At 36.7% G+C, this 24112-nt stretch overlaps 1 long non-coding RNA gene across 1 annotated transcript; it reads left to right on the top strand.

Annotated features, from left to right (window-relative positions):
* Positions 1-1350: 1350 nt before the first annotated feature.
* Positions 1351-23305, top strand: LOC130541258 (uncharacterized). The gene is made up of 3 exons (XR_008955305.1): positions 1351-1679; positions 19157-19512; positions 21867-23305. It is a non-coding gene; the product is annotated as an uncharacterized LOC130541258 (long non-coding RNA).
* The last annotated feature ends 807 nt before the right edge of the window (positions 23306-24112 follow it).

Below are 24112 nucleotides of genomic sequence, written 5' to 3'. Positions count from 1 at the left end.
AATAGAAATAGGAAGAGTAGAAGGATTCAAAAGACAACAAATAGAATCAATAAGGCTTGCTGATTAATTGGCTATGAGGTAAGATAAGCATAGCTGAAAGCAGAGTTGAATTATTTACTGCATCGATGAACATCAGAGAAAGAACTGGCTTGAAATGGAAAATTGTGAGTTTGCTATTGAACATATTGAGATTGAGTTGCTTGCGAGACATCCAAGTGACCTGTAAAATGAACACTAGATATATGGGTCTTGAGCATCGAAGAAAGATCTGGGCTAGAGACAGAAATGGGAGTAGTTGGCATATACATGGTAATTGAAGCCACCATACTGCTGAGAGAATGGAATCTAGACAATATATTGAGTAAGTAAAGAAGGGGTTGCCTTGAGGAATTCAAACATTTCAAGAATGGGTAGAAGAAAATGGCTGGCAAAAGATATTGAAAATAAGTTATCAGAGAGATAGGATGAAAACATCATCCTATGTGTTCATGGAATGAATGAATGAAAAAGAAAGCTGGAAACATAGTGCTAGATTCCTCCCTTATCAGCCAACCAAAGTGTTTTTGGCAGTAGACTGGGATATCACATACGGTATACAGATATCTCTACCTGCTGGGAAAATCCATCCTTGGCTATAGAAAGCAGAAGTACACTACCCTCAGCCCCAGACATGTCCCTTTATTGCCCTTGTGTTTGGTCTTGGGTGTGGCTGGCCCATGCTGGTTCCTTATCCAAGAGGTAGGCATTGTTGGCCAACAAGTTGACCTTAGTTGGCATATCATCATCACTACCTAAGTCAGGCTGAATGGTTAAGGCATTCTAGCCAGCTTATCAAGAAGGGACCTGAGTCACGGGAAATGACATCATAGTGAGAGATAGGACTAGCTGGATTTCCTAGGCTGACTAAGAATCCCTAAGCCTAGCTGGGAAGGTGACCGCTTCCACCTTTAAACATGGGGCTTGCAACTTAGCTCACACCCGACCAATCAGATAGTAAAGAGAGCTCACTAAAATGCTAATTAGGCAAAAACAGGAGGTAAAGAAATAGCCAATCATCTATTGCCTGAGAGCACAGCAGGAGGGACAATGATCAGCATATAAACCCAGGCATCTGAGCCAGCAACAGCTACGCTCTTTGGGTCCCCTCCCTTTGTATGGGAGCTCTGTCTTCACTCTATTAAATCTTGCAGCTGCACTCTCTTTTGGTCCACATTTGTCATGGTTCGAGCTGAGCTTTCTCTCGCCGCCGTCCACCACTGCTGTTTGCCGCTGTCGCAGACCTGCTGCTGACTTCCATCCGTCCAGATCCGGCAAGGTGTCTGCTGTGCTCCTGATCCAGCGAGGCGCCCATTACAGCTCCCAGTCGGGCTAAAGGCTTGCCACTGTTCCTGCACGGCTAAGTGTCCAGGTTCATCCTAATCAAGCTGAACACTAGTCACTGGGTTCCACGGTTCTCTTCCATGACCCATGGCTTCTAATAGAGCTATAACACTCACTGCATGGCCCAAGATTCCATTCCTTGGAATCCGTGAGGCCAAGAACCCCAGGTCAGAGAACACGAGGCTTGCCACCATCTTGGAAGCAGCCTGCCGCCATTTTGGAAGTGGCCCACCACCATCTTGGGAGCTCTGGGAGCAAGGACCACCTGGTAACAATAGGCCAAATACTGTGCTGATAAGGTATGAAAGCCAATCCTCTCATTTCTACCTTAGACATTATATTCTGTCTATTCATGGGTGGAGGTTGGAGAAGTATAAAGGCAAAAAAAAAAAAAGAAGCAGAAATATATCTAGAGTGCTTAGAGGTGACTTCATCAAACAGTACTCTCAACTTTCAACATGCACATTAACTGGGGATTCAACTTTTAATGTGCACATGATTCTGATTCAATACATCTGATGAGATGCCTGGGATCCTATGTTTTCAAAAAGCTCCCAGGGGATGTGACTGTTTCTGCCCCAAGAACACACTTTTAGCAGCCAGGGTTTAAATGATATTTTAGCACTAACACGGAGGAAAATAAAGTAACCCCCCCACCCCGAAGCAGCTAGGGCAGAAACTGATCAAGAGAGACACAGGATGCTATGCAAAGCCCAGATCTGACCTCCAGGTTTGGACACAAGTCATCTAATAAAGGATGTGGATGGCAGTGACCAATTAATGTGTACTGGACCTGGTTACTTGAAGGATCCCACCATGGTGGACTTCATGTTTCTTAGGTGCCTTTAATTTTTTGGATCCCCAAACACAGTAATTCCAGGACAGCTTGAAGCATATACATTTGTAAACATAGATATAAAGCAAAATTTCCATGGATCAGCAGGCTCTTTAGCTGTGATTTTGCTTTGGAATATAAAGACTTTTCCTAGTGTTTAATGCAATAAAGAAATATTTATAGTAAGAAAATTGAATCTACTTAATTTTTGAAAGTTTAATTTTATAAGGTATACATTATAATAAGTATTTTTGTGTGTGACAGAGCCTAGAAGCATTGTATTTGGATCAGCACTTAAATTTTAAAATAAAATACAAACTCTACACTAATATAGATTTTGCCTTCTGTAAAGTATGTTCAAAGTAAAAGTTGAAAAAAAAATGTAGAGAAAGAGAAATAAGAACTAGAGTGTATATAATATAAAGTGAAGCAGACAAGGCAAACTAAAAGAAGGATTTTTACAGGGGAAAAACAATTTCATTTTATTGTAAAGCCCTAAATGAATAAAAGAAGACTTTGAATGTGAAGATGATTAAAAAGACAAAATCATTAGCTAAAGATATTTACAAGTTTAGACTCTTTCATTTTGATTGTAATTTTAATTAGCTGGACACAGGGGGAGAAGAAAATGAAAGCCTACATCATCTACTTACTCTTTAAATTGCATTCCACCTTAATTTTCTGCCTTTCAGTTCTTAATTTTCTCTATTTTTGTTCTAAGTAATCCGGTTATCAGGCTAAAGTGATTTTTTTCTCAGCCAGGTTTAGCATTCAGTATTTGTGTCTATGAACAAGAAAAAGTTCGCCCCATTGCTTTAGTTTTTATTCTTTCAGTAGCAAAAACTCTCTACAGGTAACTTTTTTCAGTCTTTTGTTTATTCAGCAGGGGGCTTCATATACCATGACAGTTAGATGACTAATAACAAAGGCTCCTATTTTCAAAATAATTATGCTCTATTTACAGAGTTTTCCACAAAATTTACTCATAAAATTTAGAAGGCAGTAAAGCCTTAAAAAGCTGTAGTTTTACTATTCATTAAAGCCGTTTTTCTGTGTACAAGCAAGTTGCTTGTTTCTTTATATGATAAAATGGAAGCCAAAAATTCAGTATTGGTTAATCAAGTTCGGGATTTGTGTATATGTGAATAAAAATTTTCAAACTTACATTGAACACCTCTGTTTAGAATAACCTACTTTCCAAAGAGTTTATCTTCAAGATATTATCTGGCTTTTTAGTAGGGCTATTTATTTTGCATTAGTTAAAGAAAACAAGGCTGGGTGCGGTAGTGGGTGCCTGTAATCCCAGCTACTAGAGAGGCTGAAGCAGGAGAATCGCTTGAACCCAGGAGGTGGAGATTGCAGTGAGCCGAGATCGTGTCACTGCACTCCAGCCTGGGTGACAGAGCAGGACTCATTCTGAAAGGAAAGGGAAGCAAAGGAGAGGGGAGGGGAGGGGAGGGAATAAAATTAGCATAGCTAACGATGTATTGTGTGTTGTTCAGTTTGTCCCCTCTTCCAAAACATATTCACTCAAATAATGTAAAGGAACAATGCTGAAGCGTCTTGAGGTCTAAGGATGAAAGGCACTATTTAAGTGGTGGTGACAATTATTATTATTATTCTGCCATAGATAAAAAGTTAAAATTGGCTTTTAAAACTATTGTGGACAATTTCATTTTGCTTCCCCATAAATCAGAAACAATCGAAGTACGTAGTTCTCAGCACATGAGCTATACACTCAAACTAGAACTAGTAGGGAGTATAAAAGGAATTATCCTAGTAATTAAATACCCACAAATAAAGCATTAGTTGCCGATCGTAGCCAACCAGGATGGTTGTTAAGGGACAGCTAGAAAACTCAGCTCTACCTCATTAGTTGTCTTCTGTCTAAAATTCCAAAATATATTTGTATTGTTTAAAAAGCCTTTCTCACCTTAAAGTACAAATGTTCCTTGAGAGACATGATGCTTTGAAGCTTATAATTGTTGCATGATTTTATTTTATTTTATTTTATTTTACTTTATTTACTTATTTATTTCGAGACGGACTCTTACTCTGTTGCCCAGGCTGGAGTGCAGTGGTGCAATCTCAGCTCACTGCAACCTCCACCTCATGGGTTCAAGCGATTCTCCTGCCTCAGCCTCCCGAGTAGCTGGGGTTACAAGTGCGTGCCACCATGCCTAATTTTTGTATTACTAGTAGTGGCAGGGTTTTGTCATGTTCGCCAGGCTGGTCTTGAACTTCTGACCTCAAATGATCTGCCCAACTCGGCTTCCCAAACTGCTGGAATTACAGGCATGAGCCACCATACCTGGCTAGTTGCATGATTTTAATGAGTATGAGCTCCACATATTTTCTAGACAAAGAGTTTGAGAACAAGGTAGAATAACAGAGAGGAACTAAGAAGTTGAGAGAGAATTAGAGGGGGTTGCAAGGGTGAAAAATCTGCAGAAAATGAAATACAGGAGCAAAAGAGACAAAGTTCCTAATCTTGTCCAAGAATGTGATAAGAATTAACATTAAAATTATTAGAAAGTGTCAACAAGAAATGCCATAAAATCCCTTTCTTTGGAAGTCTTTTAAAATCGAATAGTTGGGTCTTTCCAGCATGGTTTAGATGTACCGCTGAATATAAGGTGATGACATTAATTGTCCTGTCTAGGATTAATATCTCTCTGAAATGCATCATACCTGAAAGGTCTTTTCTTTAATGCAATATTGGGATGTTGTACCAATTTGTTTATAATTTGGATATGCTGAAGCAGCACTGAGATTTTATTCCAATATTTCTTATCTTGCTACTCTTGTCCATTTTGCCTAACAGTTATTGCTCAATGTTCAGACTCTTACTTCAAGATCAACTGAAGTGCTTTCTAAGTATATGGATTCTTGAGGCCCCATCCTTTTTGGGGGGGTCAAATAACCCAATTTGTGAATCCTCAGAGGCCTGCTAAGATGAGGGAGGGACATGTTTTCGGAGTTAGAGAGTCAAACAGAGAGTGGCAAGGCAGAGTATTCTCCAACAAGATGATATTACTGTCACCTGGTGGGGGTCCCCACCAGGTACATTTCTCAACCTGGGTTGGGTGTGTACCCTCCAACTCTGTAGCACCCCCCACCACTCTAGTTACAACACTTAGAAACACTGCATTGTATTTTATTGTTTAGTTGGGTAGCCCTTCTTAGCTCTCATATTAATAGAGGGCCATGTGTTTCTTGTTTACTTTTAAGTCTCCAGAATCTAGTACTGTTTCTGAAACATGGCAAGTGCTCAAATAATATGTGTTGAATAAAAGAATAAATCAATGAATAAATAAAGAAGTGCTGGTCGAGTAAATTAAAAAGACACACAAAAAAGGAAAAAGAATGTATGTATCTTGCCAGCAAAATGAAACAGAAAAACAATATCAGTAACTAACAATTATTAAATTCTTATTATGTGTCAGGAGTTCTAAGTACTTTAAATGTCATATTTAATTAATACAACTGTATAAGTGGGATCCTATTATTATTAGATTTTTCAGAATAAAGGAAGGTCCAGTTACTTGCCCACAGCCACACATGTAGTAAGACAGGACTAGAGCTGAAACCAAGGCAGCTGGACTCTTGAACCCATGCTCTAAGCTATTACTCCATGTAATGTAGACAGTGATAAAGGTACTGTGCTAGGAGTGGTGGAGGATGCTAAGAATCAGCTCCTGCTTTCAAGGGGGCTTACAATAATTAACAATACATGTTTATCTGAATAATTGGCTCTTGCTTTTTCTTTGCAATTTAAGAGAAGACAGAAAGAAAACAGGGAGGCAAGGATGAAGGAAGGAAGAAAAGAAGGAAATAAGGAAGGAAGGGAAAAGGAAGGAAGGAAGGGAAGGAAGGAAGGAAGAAAAGAAGGAATGATGGAAGGAAGGTACGGAGGGTAGGAGAGGGAAACAGCCCTAGTTCTTCAACAGGTTTTTGATCCAATTTACGCCTGTTTGATTCTGTTCCAGACAAGGAACAGTGAACAAAAAACTCTCAAGCTAGCACTTAAACCCACAAAAACTTTTCACCATCCTTTGGGTATTAAAAAAATCCATCTTCTAACACAAAGAAATGATAAATGTTTGAGATGATGGATATGCCAGCTACCCAGATCTGATCACTGTACATTATATGTATCGAAACATCACTATGCACCCTAAGAATATATAGAATTATTATTTGTCAGTTTATGACAGTATTTTTAATGGAGAATTTGTCTCTATTAGAAAAAGGAATCTGTCCTTTGTTAATAACTTGAAAGAAAAAAAATTTGCTGCCAAAAAACCCAACACCTACTTTATATGTGTATAATATATTTAAATTTATATGTATGTATAATATATATTTCATTTTTTCCTAGACTAATCTTACACTACAAATTTCAACATTACCACCATAGCATTTACATATATTCTAAAACTATCCAGTGATGTGGCATAAAATAGCTAAGTCATTTTTACTGAGGATCATAAAATCTTAGAAGAATTTAGTTTGAAATCTCTAAACAAAAATTGCAAAAGTTAATATAAGGTAGAAAAAGAGAAATAAATTTTGACTTATTAGAGAAAAGGGTTCAGGTGCAGGATGAAGCATATCAAAGGCATATGAAATGTCGTTACTTTGAAAAAAATAAAAGGATGACAAGTTTAGAAAATTAACTATCAAATTACATTTTTTTTAAGAGGGGCAGTTAAAATGTTGATGAACAAATGTAAGATGATGACTCAGGGGCACTAAAAATACAAAATGTGTGGGTTCTACTAGATAATACAATAAGTACTGGGAGTTTCACTTTATAACCCGTTGTGATTAAACAGCATACTGCTGAAAATGCAGATGTGATACTACCATAGTAAAACCAGCCTTTTAAAAGATGTTTCTAATTAAATCATGAAAAATCAAAAAGAAAATGTTGAGAGAAGCCATTTTGCAGATTTTATTAATGGTGCCTTCATGGAGAGGGCTTTATTAGATTTGAACTAGCAAATGCTAATGCTAGTGTACAAAATGATAGATAAGCATTTTTCCCCTTAAAAAGTTATTTCTTCCAGGGTAAAAAGTTTTCTTGTAATATAAGCATCCTTTGATTCAGTTAAATTCTAGTAATGAGGTACTCGACTATTTGAGTTAATAATACTTTAATTAATCCATACCTGTATGTGATCTAGATGTGTTTATTGTTGCTATTTCTCACTCGGAATTTTACTGCTAAATAGAGGACTCCTTTTAATATTCAAATAGCTTTTATCAGGAGTCCAGAAGTCATTGGCTTTACTCGATATTAATACCAAAACATCAGGTGTAAATTGATCCATTGTAGAAGCTCTTGTTAAATGCTTTCTAGTCAGAGCACAGTGGCTGACACTGTAATCCCAACAATTTGGGAGGTTGAGGTAGGAGGACTGATTGAGCCCAGGAGCTTGAAACCAGCCTGGGCAACAAACACAGTGGGACCCTGACTCCATGTGCATCTTTAGTTCCAGCTACTCTGGAGGCTGAAGTGGGAGGATCACTTGAGCCTGGGAGATGGAGGCTGCAGTGAACCGTGGTTTTGCCACTGCACTCCAGCCTGAGAGATAGAGTGAGACTTTGTCTCTAAATAAATAAATAAAATGATTTCTAAGGAAACCCAGGGAAGACCTAAATTAAGATTAACCCATGAAATGTATGACTAATTCCAGAAGATGAAAGGTAGATTTCTTGTTTTGAACACTATTATCTCCTCATTCACCTGGCTAATTACTCACTATCCTTCAAAACTTAGCTCAAAATTCACCATAGTTGGGAACCTTTTCCTAATTCCTTCCTCTTTTGGCTTCTAGATGCTCCCCTATCAACTTGTGGATATCTTGCTCTTTGCAGAATGATAGTCTCTTACCTGCAATTATAAAATCTAAAAAACTCTAAAAACCAGAAGCCTTTTTGTTTGGTGCAAATTTATTTGGGGGTAAAACTTGACCCATAAATTTATTTGCAGAAATAGTAAAATGTTTGTTTGATTATGACAGTGCTTCCCCAGACCATACAAAGAGGTTAGCATAATATATGGCATATGCACACTATAGTTCACCCTTGGTATCCTTGGGGGATTGGTTCCAGGAACCCCTACATAAAAATCCTCAGAGGCTCAAGTTCCTTATATACAATGGCATAGCATTTGCAGATGACCAATACACACCATCCCATATACTTTAAATCATCTCTAAATTATTTAAAATACCTAATACAATGTGAATGTTCTATAAATAGTTGTTACACTTTTTGGAAATTTGTGTTATTTTTTATTGTTGTGTTATTTTTATTGTGGCAAAATCATTATTATTATTTTGCCAAATATTTCTAATCACGGTTGAATCCGCAGATGTGGAACCCACAAATACAGAGGACCAATTGTAGTATTTTTTAAAAATGCTCTCAGATTTTAGAGGTTCCATTGAGGCTTGGGACCTCAATGCCATCTCACAATACTTAAATTGCACCCTACCAGCTCCATTTCCCATTTGGATTCCATGACTCTTCAACATCTTACCATTTTCTTTAATTTTCTTACCCAAATGAACTTGCCTTCTATTTTGCAGCAAATATAAAGCTATGAGGTTTGAGATCCCAACCAATTCATTGGCCATCCCCTGCCCTCATGACCACTAGTTGATCTATACCTGCCATTCATTCTTAGTTGCTTTTCTCAAGTCTCAGGGGTGTAGGGGGGGAAAGTAACATATTTTTCTCACCCATCACAAGAGTCATGGTTCAGGCATCTATAATAAAAGACAGACTGAGAAGCAAAAAGCTTCCAAATGTATTTAATATAAATTTTATGCAACTCACAAGCTTTTGGAAATAAAGACCTAAAGAAACAGAAAAAACAATGCGATATAGTTTGGCTGTGTCCCCACCCAAATCTCATCTTGAATTGTAGTTCACATAATCCCCATGTGTAGTGGGAGGGACCCAATGGGACATAATTGAATGATGGGAGTAGTTACCCCCATGCTGCTGTTCTCATTATAGTGAGTGAGTTCTCACGAGATCTGACGGTTTTATAAGGGGCTTTTCCCCCTTTTCCTCAACACTTCTCCTTCGTGCCACCATGTGAAGAAAGACGTGTTTGTATCCCCTTCTGCCATAATTGTATGTTTTCTTAGGCCACCCCAGCCATGCTGAAATGTGAGTCAATTAAACCTCTGTCTTTTATAAATTATCCAGTCTTGGGTATGTCTTTATTAAGAGCATGAAAATGGCCTAATACACTATCTATTTTATGTTTAGATTTGATTAAGAGTGGACAACAGTATAGAATTATGATTGGACAAAAGGAAGTATGATCTAATGGTAATAAACCAGGGGGAACTTAGCAAGGCCTGTTTGTACAAATTCTTCTTTGTATCTCTGTGTCTTCATTCTTTCCTCTGGGTATAGGGAGGATCCCTCTGGAATGAGTGTCTTATGACCTACTTTAAAGGATGGTCAGAGAATTATTTTATAGTCTGCTTCAGGGGAGAGCCACAGGAGAAGGTCAGAAAGACCTTCCTGCTTCTACTCTTTTCTCAAGTGCCAGGGTGCCAAATGTGGGGATAGTGTGTCCTGAACCCTGTCAAAGGTTAAAGTCTACTTCCCCAGTTTAAAACCTACATTTCTTATTCTTTAGATCTTAATACTTACTGTTTACTCCAAAATTGTACTCTTTTGTTATTTCCATGCTTTATTTTCTCTTATATGTTTTTATTGTCCTATAAATATGTTCAACTGTCTCCAAGTCTTAAATTACACCCCCCCCCACCAATTCCACATCCTATGCTCTCTCCTACTTACTTCTCCCACTCTCCTGTATTGCTTTATCAAAAGCTGCTTTTAAAGAGGACATAATTCTTGCTTCCTCTATGACTTTCTAATACTCAAACTTCCTGCAATTAGGTTCTGCAGGGACTAGTGTTGGAAAAAATTACCAATGATGTCCAGATAATCAAGTCCAATGGTCATGTTTGTTCCATATCTAAATGAATCCCCCTATGCCATTTAACACTATTGACATTTTCTTGAAACTCTCTACCCTTTGGTTGACATTTTACTGTTATTTCATTCTCTCCCACCTCTGTTGTTTCCTTTTTCATTTCTTTGGGATTATTTCTTCTTGCCTGTCTCTTTCATACTGATGCCCCACAAAGTTCCAGTTTTTACTCACAGTTATTTATTTTCTTCTTTTATAAATTCTTTGTGTAAATGTGTGGCAATCTCATCATTTTCATGACTTTAATTCTTACTTATAATGCTAATGGCCTCAATAAATGTATCTTCAATCCTAATCTATTCCCTCTCCTTTATATTTATAAAAGCAACTGCCTATCAAACATACTTCTTTAGATGTCTTATAATCACAACATATGTAACATGTCCTAAACTGAACTCAACTCCCACCCCCACCCCCATATTTCTTATTTATTCCTGCCACATCTATAGCAATGATGCTATATCCAAAACACAATCTAATTTTGTTATGCCTCTGCTTAAGCCTTCCTGGCTCTTCATTCATTACCTAAAATCAGAACTTCTTAACTGGTATATCATGAGACCCTCCTTGATCTGCACTTCCTTACCAATTTCCCTGGTCTCATCTCCAGCCACTCCGAGCCTCATGGTTTAAACATTAGGAACTCTAAGCTGCTTATAGTTTTCCAAGTTCTCTGTGCTGTTTTATGATCTGCACACTTGTTCGTGCTTTTTCTACAGCCTGAAATGCTATTCCAACTTTTCTTACTCTGTATAGTTCTTATTAACCTTTCAAAATCCCAGACATTATTTCATCTAGGAAACAACTTTTATTGACCAGTGATTCTGAGAATAGGAAAAGCCAAAGCGGTTTACTTCCAAAGGCAAGATATGCAAGCCTAGTGTTGGGTGATTTTTATTTTATATTTTTATTTATTTTGTTTGAGACAGAGTCTCTTTCTGTTGCCCAGGCTGCAGTGCAGTGGCACGATCTCAGCTCACTGCAACCTCCGTCTCCCAGGTTCAAGTGATTCTCTTGCCTCAGCCTCCCAAGAAGCTGGGATTACAGATGCCTGGCACCACGCCTGGCTAATTTTTATGTTTTTAGTAGAGATGGGGTTTCACCACATTGGCCAGGCTGGTCTCAAACTCCTGACTTCAAGTGATCCACCTGCCTAGGCCTCCCAAAGTGCTGGGATTACAGGCGTGAGCCATCGCACCCAGGCCAATATTTTAAATATCCTCAGTGCTCCTTTGTGGGTATTTCAGAAGCACGCAATGATTATTGAGGGTTCATTCAAGAACAGCTGTTGCAAAAGCAGTATTTTATTCTTCAATACTATTATGATAATATATTTACATACCTAGCTCTTTCTAGGTTTTGTTTCCATTTCCTTACATCTTTCACTTGGGAACAAAAATGTCTAGGTGTGAAGTAGATTAACTGTGCACCAGTTACCAAGTAGTCTGAGTCCAGTGAGACAGAACACCTCCACACATAAGTTACATGAAGTGGGTTTATTAGTTATAAATAGGTAGCAAGGGACAACAGAAGCCTTGGGTTCATTACCAGTCATTCCCTCAAGGCTCAGGAAAGCTGCCTGTGGAGCGTGGAGTCTCAGCTGCAGATGTCCCACGTGTGCCACAGATGAGGGACTCCAGAAAGCATCTAGCCTTGGGTTTTGTACCTCAGGAACATGTGACACACTGGGCTAAAGCACTGAAGGACATCCTGTCTTCAGGATTGGACTGCAATAGAGCTTGGGCTATTCTGGTGAATCCTTTCCTATCCTAGGATGTTGCATTTCCAGATCATTCTACAGTTATTCTTGAGAACTACAAGAAAGAAAGGGGGAAGAACTTGGTTGGTATAAGGCTACTTGGAGAACTGTTCTACACTAGGCCAAAAGTTTGTTTTTATGTCTTTCTCTTTTTATATACATATAGCTAAATTATTTCCAGAGTTGTACAAATCTATAATACCACAAGCAGAGTTTGACTGCATTTTCCCCAACACTGAGTATTTTTATTAACATTTTCTTTTGCTCTTGTTAATGCTTAATAGTGAAACAGAGCAGAGTATTTTTGTGTTAATTTGGATAATTTGCATACTCATGATGCTGTTCATTTTCCCATATATTTTTTATTAGTGATAGTTCTTTGTTTTGCCATCATATTTTAATTTTCATGAGTTCTTCTTGTTCTCTGAATTACCCTCCTTTTTAAATAGCATTCTGTTTATACCTTATGGTTACAGTATTTTCTGAAATATTTGTAAGGTATTATTGAGATTTTTTTTTCTTTATTTTCTTTAGCTTGAACCCTATACTTCTTTGATGGTCATTTCTTTCTGCTTGTACTTCTTGATCATTCTCTTTCATAATACATGCTTCACTCAATTCCAAGTGATTCCTTCTTATCCATCGATGTTTCAGAATGTGACAATAAAAATAAGTGACTGTGTGCTGTGTACATGAGCAGTTTATCCACTGGCATGCTTTGCGTTAGGGTGAGTAGGGTGAGTAGGGTGGAGGGTGAGTAGGGTGAGTAGGGTGGAGGGTGAGTAGGGTGAAAGCCAGCCATCATGCTGGGAGGCCCTAAAGCAACAAAAGAAGACTTTGCTCTGGAACAGCCTTATCACACTCCTGAATTCTTCCCAGAGAAGTGGTTCATTTTCTTTGGAAAAGGAAACACTGATTTTGTTTTCTTTTTAACTTGGGAAATAAAAGCTTGACTTCTGAGGATTCTGCTTGCATGCGTATGTGTCTGAAGGAGAGGGTGAGATGGGGGTGGAGAGAGACAACAGTGACTGAATTCCATGTACACTCTGTCTATGAACCCCTGTCTTTAGAGTCCCATGTGTCATTCATGGGGTTTTGGAGGCCAGCTTCTCTCTGGGGCTCAGTAGGGCAGATCAGTCAGCCCGTTCTGTACTTTCTAGGTTCAGGCTCCCCCTTTGCTCTTTCATCAGTAACCACTCTTTCACTCACTCTCTATTTTGCAAAAATTGGTTGAAATTTCTCATCCACTATCTCTTTATTATGATGATATTTACCTGGATTTTCCTTCTGGAAAATTGTTGCCCACATAATGTGCTTTTTTTTTTCCCCTCAAATTAAGATGTTTGTAGTTTTAATTCATTGGCTTTTTAAAACTAAGGAATTAACACATTTAAGTTCATATGTGATACAAATATTTTTGTCATCTTTTTACTTTGGTTTATTTTGATGTAAAGAAAGTTTTAAATTTCATGTAGTCATCTCTCAGTCTTTCCTACACATATTTTTCTTCTATTGAATGTATATTTGGAAAATTCTACTTATTTCAGATATTTGCTTCTGGTAAATTATGTGTTCCTTTGGATTTTCAGTGTTTTATTTTTAATAATAAATATTTAATCTGTCTAAATGTATTTTGGTATATGGCAAATTTTCAAGCCTTTTTGTTTTCTTTTTAGTAGAAAAATTTTTTTTCAAACAGAATCTTAGGTGGAAGTTTAATTTATAAAAATTGGAAAGTTGGCCAGGTGCAGTGGCCTGTAATCCCAGCACTCTGGGAGTCTGAGGCAGGAGGATTGCTTCAGCCCAAGAGCTCGAAACCAGTCTGAGCAACATCATAAGACCTCCCTTTTTAAAAAAATTAAAAATCACAGGAGTACGGTGGCACATGCCTTTAGTACCAGCTACTCGGGAGGCTGAAGTGGGAGGTCACTTGAGCCCTGGACGTCAAGGCTGCAGTGAGCCATAATCACACTACCGCACACCACTCCAGACTGGGTGACAGAGTGAGACCCTGTCTCAAAAAAAAAAAAAGGGAAAGTGGAATGGTCTAAGTGAATTTGTGTGAGAATGCAAATTCAATCAGCCCATCTGATTCTTTCAACCATGGTCCTATATTTGAAGTATCTTTAGTTTTTCAAGAGTAAATTTAAAAACAGTGGTTGGTATATGGTATAAAGTAAAAGTCAAAATTGATCCTATTCCTAAATTGCCAACCAATTATCCAGAAACTAATTATTGGTAAGCCCTTTTTTCCTGATTGAGTTGGAAAATGCCTTTTATATATTAATTTACTACCCATGATAGATTCTACTTTAGGGATATCTTTCCATTCCATTGACCCCTCTGTCTACTTTTATACCAGAATTCTACTGTTTTAATTAGTATAGAGTTACGTGTTTCCATTTGTAGTAAGGCTGTGTGTTATTCTACTTGCATTGCTCTAAACAAATATCCGAGGCTGGGTAATTTATTAGGAAAAGAAGTTTATTTTTGCTCATGGTTTTACAGGCTGTACAAAAAGCATGGTGCTGGCATCTATTCCTGGCAATGCCTCAGGAAGCTTACAATCATGGTGGAAGGTGAAGGGGGAGTGGGCATTACACATGGCATGAGCAGGAGCAAGAGAGGTAATGGGGAAGTCTCAGAGTCTTTTAAACAACCAGATCTCACGTGAGCACATAGAGGGAGAACTCACTCATTACTGTGAGGATGGCACCAAGTTATTCATGAGGGATCTTTCCCCATGACTCAGATACCTCTCATGAGGCCCCACCTTCAATACTGGGGATTACATTTCAACACATTTGGAGGAGACAAACACACACTATATCAAGCCGATTCCCTTTCTTTCTTCCTCTTTCTTTTTTCTTTCTTTCTTTCTTTCTTTGTTTTCCTTCTTTCTTTCCTTCTTTCTTTCTCTCCTTCCTTCCTTCCTTCCTTCCTTCCCTCTTTCTTTCAAATCATCATAACTTATATTTTCAAAGAATGGTCCTAGTTTCCTGGTTTGTTCTACCTTATCTAGTCAGGTGCACAGGGAAAGTCAGGTCACCTACACAAAATGTGGTCAACCTATACAATCTTAGGGGTATTGATATTTTAATTCTGTAGTTAATTTTAGAACCATTTTTACTGATTTCCCTATATTACAGCATTTGACTCATTTGTCTTTCAAAGACTAGTAAACCTTAATTTGCTTTAGCAGCTCTGAATGGATTTTTATTGTTTCTTACCACTGGCTTTCAACTCATGTAATTTGAAAACTAAATGCTAACTGTAAAACTCAATCAATCTGGTAGTATTCTTTTAATATCAATTTTTATATAATTAGCCTCCAAACTCTGTTCAATTACTAACAATTAATCTTATGCACTTTCAGGGACAACACTAATTTCACACTTAGCAGCATTTAAAAGAAAGGTAGTGTGAATACCATAGGGAAAAAGTCCCTCCCCAAGGAGTTATGCTTTATTATCACTGACTAGAGAATAAAAGTGCTTTCCCATTGCAGTCTACTGTAGGGGCCCACATTTTCTTTAACTGTAGACCAGGAGAATTATGTAACAAACACACAAGCAAAATCACACATACTTTAATTACAGTTTTCAGTGAGACCGCTAGCCTTTTAAAAATGATCCTGAATGTTCTATGTTCTTTTGACAATTTTCTCGAGTTAGTATTTTCATCAATGCTGTATGGTTAATTGCCCCATTAAGGCTGACTGTGAGAAACCAAACAATGGAACCATGATGGGACAAAGAATGAGAACAACAACAGCTGAAGGTAGAAAACTGTAGAAAACTTCTTATCATACAAGAAATGCTGTTAGAAATCAAGAAATTCCCCAAACAGAACGTAGTCAGTGCTTAATACATTTTATAATACGGAATAGCTTTTTAAATACATATTACCGACTTTTTTCTTTTAATAGTGCCAATTTCCAATTGACAAATTACACTATATCTTAATACTGACATCTATATGTAACTCCCTTAATATTTGCTATCTAAAGATCATATCATGTGTGAATCATATGAAAGTAATTTTTTAAAATATCACTTTAGTTTCTTCTAATAATTCAAGGTCAACTACAATGAATAAACCAAGGTTTAAACTATTTCCTAGTGTCAAAAATATAATGAATACATGTTGGATTATGTGACTGGTATTTAGCAAAAGGTGCACACATGTCTGTTTACTTTGGTATTTCATGATTTTGACCTTTTAGGTGCTTCTTGTTAGTAATTGGTTGAAGAGGAGTTGTAGCCAATTTTAATGTTTGTAATTCATACTTAGATATGCAAATTGATGAGCACATTATAAATTTTTAAAATTATCGGAACAATTTATAGTGCAAAGTGGCATTGCTCCAGGGGCTGAGCAGTGGCCTGGGAACTCAGAGCTGTGCATTTTAATTTTGATTAACTCTCAGTGTGACCACAGGCAAGTGCCTTAATCTCCCTGTATCTTGGATTATTCATCTATAATATGAATGTAACAATTTTCTTGCTGTAGCTAAAGTGAGGAATAACTATGAAGCATACAGTGGCTTAAAACTAAAGAGCACTTTATATATCACACAAAAGACCAATATGAGGCTAAAGATTTTATGGGTTTAATAAACATAAGTGTTATGTCATTCACACAAAGATAAGATAAATGGCCCAACATGAAAACTATGGAAATCACCATATCTCAATCTAGAAATTTTATTAAAATGTACTTAGCATAAGAAATAAACATTTGTAATGGTGTCAGACTTATGTGGACGTTCATTATTAAATAAACTTTATTCCTTATGCTGTTTTCTTCAATGCTATATACATCTTTCAAAAGTACAATAATGAGTTTTAAAATGCTTTACTAGATACAGTCTTTAAAAGAAATCTTTCTTTTTCTCTCCCTAACAATGAGTAGGTTTCCATTAGGCATTTTAACTTTACACCAGGAAAACAAAAATTATACAAAGGCATTCAGCTTAAAGTAAGACGTTAGAAAACAACACTCAAATTCACAGTAATTCATACCAAGGGGTAAATCTGTATTTTAAAACTCACCTAGTTGTTCCACCTGTTAAATAATATACTGTATCCTGAGAGCCACTGATACATAGGTGCAACTGGTGAGTTGATGATGGAATTTGAGTCTCTTTACTTTTCCATATATTGAAACATCAATCTTTTTAGCTTAATAAATAGTTCTGCAATGCTGAATTTCAGCAGGGAGGCCATTCTCCAGTTGTGTAGGAATACAATTTGGGTTCTAGTGTCTTCCCAAGCCTCCCTTGCATTGGGAAGCCAATATTTAGAAAGCTGTAGCAAACTAACACCTGTTAGACATAAATCACATGCAGAAATCTACAACTGGACAAGCTCAGGAAGATGTAATAGATCAAATCCATGAAGAACCTCACAACGAATTAGGAAAATCTTAAACTTAATCCTATAACCTGACAGGCAGTCAGCAGACTGACTTATGGAGAGCTGTAATGTGGGAATTAGAATGAATGCCAGATGGCTTCTAGAAGTCAAATTTGAGAGAGAAAAAAAAAGAATAAACTGCATTTGACGATAAGCACAGGGAGGGAGGCTGACAAGGAAAATGCGGTCACAAAATAACACACAAGGATGAACTAATATTTTACACTGTATTCTCTTTCTTTTGTCTCTCCCAGCCAGCTTGACAGAAAGTAGTAATGTTTGACTAGTCACAAGCCTAATACGAGATGCCAGTTTGAACAGGTGCAAAAACAAAGAACAGAACACTTCCATTTGGAACATCAGCTCTTTATGTAGTCCCTGATATGTTTTGTGGGAATTCACCTACCAAGTTTCTTATTGCTATTTCCCTGATTGGCAGAAGTTCTATTTGATGAATACATAGCATATTCTGTTAGTCAATGGAAACAATGAAATAGGGGGAATGACCAATTCATCTGGGACTTAGTCTAATTCCAACAGTCCACCATCATGAGATGATATCAGTGCTGGAATTTTAAGATCACCTGGGTAGAAGAAAATGTGCCTGTTACCTGTTACAATTACCACACAATTGTAAAGCGTTACAACATTCTTTTACTTGTGAAAGATAGTGGAAATTGGCACTGCCAATTATCAGTGTTAAATGTATGACCAATCAGTATGAAGGCCACAAACAAACCAGCAGCTTGTTCCATAGAGTCAGTTGGTAAATTGGATGCAGGAAGACAGAGGAACACACTATCCCTCCTCTGTAGGTGGTCTCTGTTTCATTAGGTTTCCAATTGATGTTGCTGCACAGTAATCCAAAAATGTGTAATGGGAACATCACTCTCATTTTTCATTAACACCCCCTCGCAAATGTATTGGAGGCAGGTACAAAACAATGATTTTGCCAGCCTTACTTTTATCCTTTTGGAGACTATTTCTTGTCCAACATCGCTGCTGGATGCTTTGTTTCTCCTTGTTTAGAATCACCGTAGTGACTCAACACTGTTTGATATGATCAGCTTCCTTTAGGATGCTGTGGAAAGAGTGAGAGAGCTGCTAATCTTTAAAAGACAAGTGATTTAGGAAAATCAGCTTATATATAATAATGGATATTGACATGACTACAAGATAGGTGAGAAAACTAAAAATAGAGATGATGCCTATTGTTTCAGGAAATCTACCAGCAATGTATAAAGCATGGAATTTTTGAGAGATCTTAGAGATCATCCTGACTGAATTCCTCATTTTCATTTTATAAATGGGGGAATTATGGCTCATACTGGCTCTAGCTTTCACAAAGCAAAGCAATTACTGGCAAAAGCTAAGTCTGGAAAGCACAATCTATGACTTGTGCTCTATTCAGTATACCATGTTCAGTCTATAATGTGCGGATGCAGATAACTACAAGAACTACACATCTACAATACAATGTGTGAAGATAACTACAATTCACATCTTCTGCTTCCTTAAGCCTGTATCATAGCTTTTATTAATACAGTTTCATCAAGTTATTATCTAAAATATTCTTCAATTTGTAGTTTTTGGAGAAATCATTCAGCATTATGCTATAAGTAGCAGTGTTAATTTCCTGGTAGAAAGTGTTACACTTTTTAGGTCGATTTCCTGAGACATTAGGCTCATCTGTTTTTCTTTGTATTACCTAACTTCAGTTCCTGTGTTATTATTAGCTTGAAAGCCTGCCCTGAATCCTCATCTATTGATGGAGATTGTGTCATCTTCCCTTGATTGTATCCAGAAGCTTCATCCCCAAGATAAAGGATGGACATCTCTCAGATGACCAGCTTCTTTTGCTCGACTCTAGAGAAGGTTGCTTTCTGCATTCTGGCAACTGCCCTCTATCTACATGATTAGACTCGTTGGTTGCAGTGCTTTCTGGAGTAATGAAGGGATCCAGTGCACAGGGTTTAACTTACTGGGCACAATCTCTAAGCCACCTCTGCCTGAATGGGTCCCCTGTTTTTTCTCTTCTGCTCTTGTTGAACCATATCTCTGTTCCTTGTGCTCCTGGGAATTTCTTGCTCTGGTAAGTGGAGAATCACCATGCCTCAGTCATAGGCAACATACACCCAGAATGTTGAATCATGACATTTTTTTTTGCTCAGGATTATTTATCTAGCTACTTTGATAACTAATGTAATCATTCCAGAATATGAATCTCAAGAAAAAGAATGACTGATTTCAAACTATTTAAAATTATTCAGAATACTTGATATTTTATATGTACAAATACAGAATAGTTTATAGATATATAAACAGTTTGCTAAAATTTTCCTGTCGGTCTTATATTTATTTCTTTACCGCAAATGCTAGGAGTAAATTTATTCTATTCATTGTGATTCATCTTTGTTCTATTTTAAGAGCATTGAGCCCTCATCACCAAAAAGAGAGTTCTAGAGGTAATGTTAACAGATACAGAAAAAATAGGTAGCAGGTTTTGGTTGTGTTTTCTTATTGTTGCTAAAAGTCCTGTGATTAACCATATCCTGTTTCTTACAGTAAGGGTAAATAAGAACATGCTAACCAAATAATCAAAACAAATGGTAAGTATACTAAGTGCATTACGGTGCTGCCAGACATATGTTAATTTCATTTGTAACGTTCATCTGTCTTCTTAAAGTTGCTTGCAAAGTTATCAGCAAAAATATAAAAAACTACATTATTCGTCAATTGAGGAACTTAAAAATAAAAAATGTAATAGCCACTCAGTTTCTTTGGAAAAGTGTTTCCTTGATTCCTATCAATACAAATATTGTTTTTATGATATGATTAATGGAATGATTTAAAGATGGCTCTTTGTAATGCCACTTTGTTTAATGGCACGTATGTATATTTTAAAATGTACCTTAATGAAATTATATATATATATATCAATTTTTTAAGGATAATGTTCAAATAATGTTACTTTGCTTATACTCTTTGTTTGAGTAAAAGGATTTATTGTGCACAGAGTGTGCAGGGTGTGGATTAAACCTTCTGCTCTTATTAGAGGATTTCTCTATCAGGGCTGTATCTTTTATGAAACCTTAACATCCCCAGGCTCAGAGTCACTTGGGAGGCAGTCAGGTCTAAAATAGGTGTTTTTGAAAATGTAATTCCATATTGACTATGATATTAAAACTAACGAAAACTCAACTGAGAAAATGAATTTGGAGTTTAAATATTCAAATAGTGGAATTTGGGGCACAGCTATGTTGCCACAAAAACACAAAACATAGGATTTGCCATAAATGATTTATGTCCTTTGTGGCAATAACAAAATAAGAAAGAAAATATATTTACATAATGAAAAGTTAGAGAATCAGTTAGCACCTGTAAAGCTGCAAGTAACAGAAAACTCAACTCAGGAATGTCCAACTGAGAAAGAGGATTGATTCTTCAAGCAAGGAAAATAAAGAGGTAGGGCAAACTTCAGGGCCACTTGATCCAGAGACTTCAGCTTGCCTCGAGTGCTTTTCTACCTCTCCAGTTAGTTCTTGTGGGTTCCAGGAAGGGCTCTACCCCATGACTGCTTCCCACTGTGGTGAGATGATGCTTCCAGCTTCAGTGGGATTCCATGCTTCTTCAATTCATGGGAGAAAAAGTTTTCAAGCTAATCTACAGGTCTCTCCTAGAACTGGGAGTAGGGTCAACTTTCCCTAAAATTATGGATTATGTAACGAAGGGGTATGTAAGGATTATGTAGGGAAGGATTATGCAGATATATAACACCTCCCCACCCACAAACACAATTTCATGTTTATTTTTCTTTTAGATTCAGAGGGTACATGTGCAAGTTTGTTCAATGGATATAGAGTGTAAATGTGAGATTTGGGCTTCTAGTGTACCCATCACCCACATAGTCAATATTGAGGGTAACTTTTAACTCTCACCCTCCCCTCACCATCCCCCATTTTGGAGTCCCCAGTGTTTGTTATTTCCATCATTATGTCCATGTGTACCCGTTGTTTATCTCCCAGTTATAAGTGAAAACGTGTGGTAACAAACTCTTATTTCTGAATGAATGGGGGAATCTGATAGGTAATCAGTATTAGCGCATTATAGAATTAGACAGAATTTTCAAGTTAGATTTCACATGTACCAATGAGATGTATTAGCCCAGTGCCCATCATTTTAGTTAGGAAAATTATCAGGGAACCTAAAACCTTAAATCTTAGTATATGAAAGGAATTCTATTACAGTAATAATAATAAGAGATGTGTAAACTGAACCTTATAAAACAAGAAATGTTGGGAAAATATAGAGTCATACATTTATTAACAATAATATTAAGGAAAGGTATATTAAATACTTTCTATTTCTTACTGGCATCACTTTAAATTTTCACATCCAATAACTCATGTCAGTGTTTTTTTTTTTTTTTTCTTTATTTCTTTTTAGGTCATGAAAAAAATGGAAACTCTCTCAAGGACTAACAGTCAGAGCTGTCTGGTTGACAAGGGACGTTATGGTTGCAAGAAGACCCTGAAGCAAGGATTCTACATCAAAGATTCAGGGGCAATCTGAGTTTGCATTTAAGATCCTTCTGCCTATAGCAGTGGCTTATATGTTATGTTCAATTGACGTATAAGCACTGTGAAGAAATATTCTATTACAACCTCTAATGACATTAGCATTGTGTATTTCAGAATGTAATTGTAGACAGAAAGTTGGTATATTTAATTCAAATTATGATTATTCTTTAAAAACAAAACTTGAAAATTCAGTTTATCTACATAATTGGCTTAAGTATTTGTTGCATGCCTATTCCATGCCAAGCAATGAGCAAGGTGTTATAAAATAAAACATACAAAAACTATGTCCCTTTTTGCAGGCTGATTTTTACCATTTTAAGTAAGAAATATAATCTAATGCCCTGAAGAGTTATTCAGTTTGTATTGGGAATATCATTACTTTGAATAGAAGATTTTACAAAAATAGATTAAAACTGTGAGAAATTCTCAAAAAATTAAATGACCATAATATTCTCATCTCAGAATAAGAGAAGTGATTTGGCTTAAGCTGTGGAAAATAAGTCCTTTAGAATCCACATTTCCAAGGAGTTGCAGTTGGCTTTGCATGTAGTGGCTACTCCTTTATAAAGCATACCTCTGTGTTCAAAGTCTGTAGCTAGGGGAAAGCAAATTTATCCTTCAGCTAAACAAAAGTTCAATGATAAGAAAGAAAGTACAGGAAATTGTGAGTATTTTTTTTCTCTTCATGCTTAGGGAATGCATGTGCATTTCTGCAGCAAAGGAGAAAATTAAAGGAAAACATTCTCCTCAAGAATCTTTCTTTGAATTTCATATGTAGACTCAAAAAACAGTATTGTTAGTGCTATTTATTCTGAGTAATACTTTTCAGTCAGATGTAAGCTGTTTTTCAATGTTTTGTTTTGGGGAAGGGTTTACTAATTTAACTACAACTTTAAAAAGCAAATATAATAATTACAGTGAAATATGTGCTTCTGAACTAAATTCTCTGTTTGGTCAAATATCATTTGGATGGAATATTTTCCCAGTCTCCATTTTCAAAATCAGTATAATTTGTGAAAACCTCTTTTGCTTATCAATATAACTAGACAACTAAAGTTCTAATCTGTCTAACACCTTAGCATTTTAATTTGTATTCATCTCTCTGTTGGTGATATATTGATATTCTTGTTTAATTAGTGGTATGAATGATAGAATCTGAGGTCTCAAATTATTTGCCAAAGTCACTGGGTTAACTCCTTAAAGCTGATCAGATGGGCTCTCTTTCTAACATCCTATTACAGGAGGTTTTTGTAAACTAGTGGTATAAACGATTATTTTTAGTTAAGAGAAGCCCCAGGAAAGATTAAAAAAATGGAATAAAGACATTCCAGTTCTTGATCTTATCTTTTTCTCATCTCAACCTTTAGAGAGTCTTGCTGGAAGAACACAAGGAAAGGCAGGAAGGCTTCTTACAGATCTTTGAGACCTCCTTCCACTCAAATCCCAGGGGAGCTAGAACGCTATACCTCTGTGGTTCAAAAAGTCTTTGGACCAGAAAAGGGGCCTTTATCTGCCAACATTTCAAACATATTCAATCAAATATTGATCTAGAAAATCAGTTACTTTTTCCTCTAGCAAAGAGATTAAATTAGTACTACCTACTGAAGGCCTACACATGGTCCTCGGGAAGATAATGATGGTACCCTAGGCTATTCCTAGGATCAAAAGTTTATATGGACACCAAACTGATTTAACGTTTTCTGTAATGCATGGAGACAAAAGGGTGAAAGATCTGCTTGCCAATAGTAATGTGCTGGAGATTATCTCATGTGGCGAGTCCTTGCATCAAGAAGCCAGGTTATGGTTTTCAAATCCATCTCATCTCTGAAAATAAAAGAAATGGAACGTGGCCTGTTTCACCTCACTGAAAGGTTTTCATCACCAGAAATATCTGATGCCTCTTATTCAAGTTGACAGTAGCACATGTTCCTCTGACTCATAAACAGTCCTTCTCTCTATTGTGTCCTGTTTCCAAGAAGTACTTAATGTTATGTTATTAAAGAACAGGAGGTTTGTCTGCCTATTCGTCCTCAAATAGGAGGCTATCAAAAATGACAAAAAGCTTTCCAAATTCTAAAATCAGTTGGAATTTCATGCTTAATTTATGAAATA

The sequence above is a fragment of the Pan paniscus genome, chromosome 12 (assembly GCF_029289425.2).
Source record: "Pan paniscus chromosome 12, NHGRI_mPanPan1-v2.0_pri, whole genome shotgun sequence".
Lineage (NCBI taxonomy): Eukaryota > Metazoa > Chordata > Mammalia > Primates > Hominidae > Pan > Pan paniscus.
Note: the sequence above shows the minus strand (reverse complement) of the source record. Positions and strands in the feature narration are given on the sequence as shown.